We start from the raw sequence: 7,173 nt of genomic DNA on the forward strand, positions 1-7,173 counted from the left end.
GCTTCTAATTTACTCGCTGATGGGCATTTTCAAAACAAAATCCAGCACGGGAAAATAAAATATTGCCAGTATAGCTGTCGTAAACACTGATCTAACACGAGTGAGAGGGATCAAATTTATTTAAGTGTAAACTTGTTTCGGAGTGAAAAATTTGAAAAAAAAAAGCATCCTTCTCATTCCATGTTAGATCTCAATGAATTTCTAGTGATTCTCTCTCTCTCTCTCTATGTGTGTGAGATTTTTCATTGTTTGTATTGTATTTTTGAATGCTATCTAGAGTACACTGCAAGAGTTTTTTTTGTTATGAATATATTTTTATGTACTGCAAATATTAATTAATAATAATATTCAACTCTCTGTCTATATGTGTGTGTGATTTTTATTTGTTTATATTGTATTTTTGAATGCTATATAGAGTACACTACAAGAGTTTTATGTTATTAATATATTTTTAAGTATAATAAATATTAATTAACAATAATATCTAGTAGTTTGTTTAAGTTGTAGGTTGAAATATGTTTGAAAAGTATAAAGTTTAGGCATCTTACTCACACATTCTTTTTCACTTCTAATTACTTTACCTGATTTAAAAGTTGATATGAAATTATATTATTGCATATAGAAAAATTAATAAACACCCATAGCTGGTTTATTTTTATTTTTTATTATAGACAACATTGCTTTTTTATATAAATAATATGTTATTTTTATTTTAGGAGTTATAAAATCTAACTAAATTATAACTTTACTTTAAATTACCATTATTATCAATTATAAAAATAATTAATATATGGGTTAAACGAATATATATATATTTAAAAAAATAGGTAGCACCGTTTTTAATTATGGAAATTCACCCCAGTTTAGTATGGAGATTCTTGATCTATAAATAGACTTTGTCACAATACCATGGGCCAATATCATGGTTTACTATTACCATATGCTCAGAAAACCATAATTCATATTAGTATGACACACATCTATATGGAATTTTATTTAATTAATCGATTTAATTAAAAAACCATAAAGAAGATAAGTATTGAAATAAATCTCAACCTTTGATATAATGAACATAATAAAAATACAGGAAATAATGATCACCTGAAAATTTGCATAAGAATGAGATGAACCTTCCTTCCACCATGTATCTCCTTTGAATGATTTTGTTGCCACCAAACAGGTCAACTTCTTGAACTCACAAAATAATGAATCATAGAAAAATGACAAATTTATAATTTATTCATACCTCTCCTCCCAGAGAATTCTACCCTTTCCTTCATAGGCTCGACTTCTTGAACTCACAAAATAATGAATCATAGACAAATGACAAATTTATAATTTATGCATACCTCTCCTCCCAGAGAATTCTGCCCTTTCCTTGATAGGCTCCTTTTCCTTGTGTGTGCATTTGAAACAATTAGAGAGGTTAACCATTTAAATACTAATTTTCTTTTATTTTAATATCTTTTGTTATAATTTAGGAAAGGAAAGTGTAATGTCCCCTGATAATAATAAAAATAATAAATAATATAATATAATATAATATTAAAATATAATAAAGTAAGTGATAAACAACAAAGAAAATATAATAATTGTAAATAAATAATAAACAATAAAACAATATAATAATAATAAATAAATAAAATAGTAAATACAATAATAGAGTTCTAAATAGATATAAATAAAGATAAACTATAAAAATAGTAAAAATAAGTAAAGTTAACAAGAAGTAAAATAAAATAAGAAAGAGTTAAATTAAGATAACTATAAAAATAGTAAAAATAAGTAAAGTTATCAAAAGGTAAAAGGGAATAAAATAAGAAAGAATTATATTAAGAGAATTACTAAATTAAGTTAAACTTAAAATAAAGAAATAAAAGTTGTATGTTCACAAATGGAATGTGTGCATGCGGTTTCCCTTCTAATGTTTGCTCTATTTAATAGACAGTGAGGAAGATGATAGATCATTCCATGATTCCATCATCCATTCTCTTGGTAGAAAAGTGTTGTGAGAAAAAGGATTCCTTGACAGTAATACATTGATTGAGGGCTCGGGGGTGGCCAGTTGTAGCAAGATTTTGTGCAATTCAGCCTATGGTTGGGTGGAGAGTCATCCCAAAAACTTTTTTGTGATGAGCACGATTCAAATAGTGTTCAACTTCAAAATCACAAGTAAGGAATATCATCACCACACCTAAGTTGTCTTTGCTCATGTTTCTGAATTTCGATGTTAAATAGTTGATAAATTGCGTGTTCATTATAAATCGCATCATTAATATAATTAGTTGTGTGTTTTTATTTCGGGGTTGTTATATATAGTATCAGAGAAAGTTACAACCCTTGCGGCCTATGACCCTTGGCATGCATGTTTGATTTAGTTAAAAAAAATCTATGTGTAAATTGAATTCTTCATATGGTTAAAGATATCTATGATATTTTTAATTAAATAGAGAAATAATCTAATATATTGCTTATCTTGAGAAGAATAATATTTAATAAAAATAATTTCAATTTTTTTTATTAAAATAAAAAAATAAAAAATAGATTGGGAAAGATTTTTTTATTTATAATATAATTATTAATAGAACAAATTAAATAAAAAAACTTATTTATGTGTAATTTATATATGCCAAAATAATTACTCAAAGTTTAAATTTACATGTCATTATAATCATTATAATCAAGGGCACTTGCTTATGCATGCTCTCTTTTATGCAGAATTTGATAGATTGAATTAGAAAATTTTATTTTACATAACTTTAACATATACAAACACAACCAATTAAATCCCCTTATTTCAATTAAAAACATTTTCCATTTCATAAAATAATTAAGTTTTCCTTTAATTTCTTATCACGAGAGGACAGAGGACTACGATTAAAAACATTTTCCATTTCATAAAATAATTAAGTTTTCCTTTAATTTCTTATCACGAGAGGACTACGAACTTGTGGAGTTGGGATCTCACTTTAAGTGGCACTGCCACATGAAAATTATAATACGGAGATACGAAGTTCATTATTTATGTGTTGGATAAAATTCTACGGATATTCGCTAAAACGACTAATTTCACTATTTTTGGAGGACATATAATGGATGGCTAAAAATGGTTAGTTTTAACTTTGGATGCATACAATTTACCTTATTAAAGGTGGTCCTCTGCTTCCTTTTGTAATATTTAAGTTTAATGCACCCAACTTATTGAATTCATTCTGGCAAGGTTAATTTAGCCAAAATTTGGACAGTTTTGTATGCTCACGACCTTTTCGCAATAAAATTTTTCTCAAACCTCTTCTATCCCACTGCAACAACGGATCATATTTGCAATTTGTCAACGTAATTTTTTTTTTAGTTTTTCTCAAGTTAACTATTTTCATTTCAGTTTCAATTATTTTACGCTACTATTACTGAAATAAGAGCGAATTATTTTTGAAATTTATTGGGTCTTGACTATGAACAAAGCCTTAGTGTAATTAGAAACATGTTTTTCCCACATGGAAACTACAATCGCACTGTCTAAATAAAAACTAGGTACGGATCGTCATAAGCTCGATGGTTCTTACAACCTTTGCAATGGTTAAACAATGCAATTTTGGTGACATATTATTTTTGCATCTAGAATTATCTTATCAGTTGCCACGATTTCAAAAAGTCAAAAAGTCACTATAGTTATATATTGGCTTGGAGAGTTAAAGTTACATATTCATAAGTTTAAACTAACAAATTATTTGTGATATATTAGTTAGATATATAAATATATAAGGTTTCTTATTTAATATTTTGAAAATATAAATTTTAGGAAAATGGCATAATTAGTAATTTAGGTATAAAATGGAGATATATAAAACCAAGTATATTTTTTATAGAGTATATTAATTATAATTAGAGAGGTAGTGTATAGATAATAGGGTGAATGTGTGTAACGAACTTTCATATTAAATATAATATATAAAAATAATTATCTATAGGTTAAATATTGCTTGTGAAATTGATATTATTATATTATTCTTAAATATATTGGGCTGTTACATAACATCAATATGAGTTAAATAAAGTTATGAATTAAATTAAAAGTAATCAAATATGGTGTACATATAATGTCAATAGAGGTTATATTTTTAGGTTATGAATTATTTTTTAGGTTTTTAATTTTTTTAATATAAAAAGTGCTAATTTTGGTTTCTTTAATTATCATTCTTTTTTAAATAGGCATGTAGGAATAGGAAATTATTTTATATTAACAAATATTACATAAAGGAAAGATGTAGTTTGTCTAATAAAACACTTTTTATATGAAGTATTCATATTCTTACGCCAAGGTTAAGGAAATGGATGTTATAACTAAACAAGCAATTTAGCAATGTAGATTTGATAAAGTTACTCTATGGGATAAAGGAAAAGGTGGAATTTGTAAAATTTATAATGAAAATAACAAATGGTAGCTGTCATGAGTCATAACTATGAACAACATAGAATGAGGGGATGAATTGAATCGAGTAATAGATAAGATACTTAAGATTAGCGAGGATTTCACAAATAACTAGAAGAAGTCAACCAGAAGTAGTGGGACTAATATAGCCCTGGGTCAGCTACTTGGGAAGATGCAAATGCTATTTTAATGACTTTCCTTTAATTAAATTGTGTGGTGAACTAGATAGGACTGCATAACTTAGCTAAGGTAGATACTTTTATGGAGCATATAAATTATGTCTTATTGTTTAAATCTATTGATACATCTAAATCATACGCTATGAATTCAGTTATGGTTTTAGTTCACTGTTATGTCAAAATAGAGTTGTTGAATATAATGTTAGGATTAAATTTCATGTTATGATGATACGAGGATAATGATGCACATATAGTTCTTATTTATTTAGTTGTTATGATAATGATGTAGTATGCTCATGATTAATATGATATGCATAGGGATTATGATGTTATGATATGAGGTATATTGACATGTGGTTCATTTATTATGTGATGATATGTCTTTGATGTTCATATGTTGATGTTGTAACTTATGAGGATATTATGATGTGAAGCATGTGGTAATTGCAAGAAGATTTTATAACATGAGAATGTGGTGATTAACAATGATGGTATGTTATCATGATGACATGAAAGAGTTGGCATGTAGATTATTTTCTATGATATTATGATTATAACTAATGCAGTGGTTGCATGTTCAGATGTGGTGACTGATAGGAACTCCACAAATGGGCTGAGAGGGCCGGTTTATTTGATGATCTCGTGGGAGCCCATACTTGCGAGGGAGAATATGTAACACCATATGGGCTGGGGACATACTCAATCAACACTATATATGCCAGTGGTTCCTTTGTCTTGTATATCTCTTGATGGATAACTCTTGAGGGGCTATGGGACCATCTTGAGGAGGCTAAGTGCCTGATATTGTAGGCTAGGTGCCTAGTATTTGATTGGGATGCCGAAGTCTAGTGGGGGTGTAAGGACTTCGATGCCTAGGGCTGTGTGCCTTAGTAGCTGTGGAGGGAGTGGGCTAGCCTTTCGAGATGCCCAAACTCATTGAGTTCCATATCGGATGCCTACCATGGGGCAGATGAGGTCTAAGTTACGCGCAAGCCTTGGGGTTAGCCTTGGACTAGGATACAGACCGGGGAGGCTTATGCTTGGTTCTGAAAGTGGGAAAAAGGACAAAGATTCCTTGAGATTTCCCGGGTGTTGTGAAAACTTTCGATGCCTGCTGGTTATACTAGTTCAGTAGAGGGTGTAGGGCAAACATGAAGTAATAAATAACTAAATAAATAAAATGTTAAATAATTCAACTTAACTTCGGGTTGAAGTTCCTTAAAGAAGAGGAGTATGTAACGTCCCCTGATAATAATAAAAATAAAAATAATATAATATAATATTAAAATATAAGAAAATAAATGATAAACAATAAAGAAAATATAATAATAGTAAATAAATAATAAATAATGAAGAAAATATAATAATAATAAATAAATAAAATAGCAAATAACAATACTAGAGTTCTGAATAAATAAAAATAAAAATAAACTACAAAAATAGTAAAAATAAGTAAACTTATCAAAAAGTAAAAAAAATCAAATAAGAAAGAATTATATTAAGAGAATTACTAAATTAAGTTAAACTTAAAATAAAGAAATAAAAGTTGTATGCTGATACATGGAATGTGTGCATGTGGTTCCCCTTCCAATGTTTGCTCTATTTAATAGATGGCGAGGAAGATGAGAGATCATTCAATGATTCCATCATCCATTCTCTTGGGAGAAAAGTGTTGTGAGACAAAGGATTCCCTAGCAGTAGCACAATGATCGAGGGCTCGGGAGTGGCCCATTGTAGCAAGATTTTGTACAATTGAGCCTACAGATGGGTGGAGAGTCGTCCCCAAAAGTTTGTTGTGGTTAGGGGGATTCAAATAGCGTTCAAATCCAAAATCACAAGTAAGGAATATCATCGCCATAGGTAAGTTGTCTCTGCTCATATTTCCGAATTTCGATGTTAAATAGTTGATAAATTGCGTGTTGATTATAAATCGCATGATTAATCTAATTAGTTGCATGCTTTAATTTCGGGATTGTTACAAAGAGTTCTACCAGAAATGTGTAAAATTTTATTTATTTCTCAAAATGTGTTTGGTAGATGGGGCCCTCCTCGTATTCTTTATAAAATTATTAATTTACTTATGAATCTCGGCATAACATGTGCTCATAATAAAACCATCCTAGATCCATCTAACCCCTTATCTATCATCTGCCAAGAGGGATCCAATCCCTCGAGGTGCAAACCTTCTTTTTGGAGTGTAGACTTTGATGAAAGGGTTTCACCTCAAGGGATTTGATCCCTCTTAGCACATGATAGGTACAAACTTAGATAGATCTAGGCTAGTTCCAACTGAGGGTAGAAATGTTATATTTTTAGATTATCATTATTATGTATATGTTTGAGATATATTCATACTTTGAAATTTACATTATGTTTTCTTTTCCTAACATGACCATGTAATTTTGTTATTTAATTTAGTCTATGTTTCTTTCCATGAATGGTTTGTACGTCCATGTTTGGATGTTTTGAGTGGTTTGCATGTGTCTATGTTTGTATGATTTGAGTGGTTTTTGTGTTTATGTGTTTGGATTTCGATGTTAATTTTTGTGAGTGTTACAGTTTTTG

This window comes from Pinus tabuliformis, chromosome 3_2, assembly GCF_031772625.1.
Source record: "Pinus tabuliformis cultivar Carrire ecotype Pingquan chromosome 3_2, CPIR1, whole genome shotgun sequence".
Taxonomy (NCBI): Eukaryota; Viridiplantae; Streptophyta; class Pinopsida; order Pinales; family Pinaceae; genus Pinus; species Pinus tabuliformis.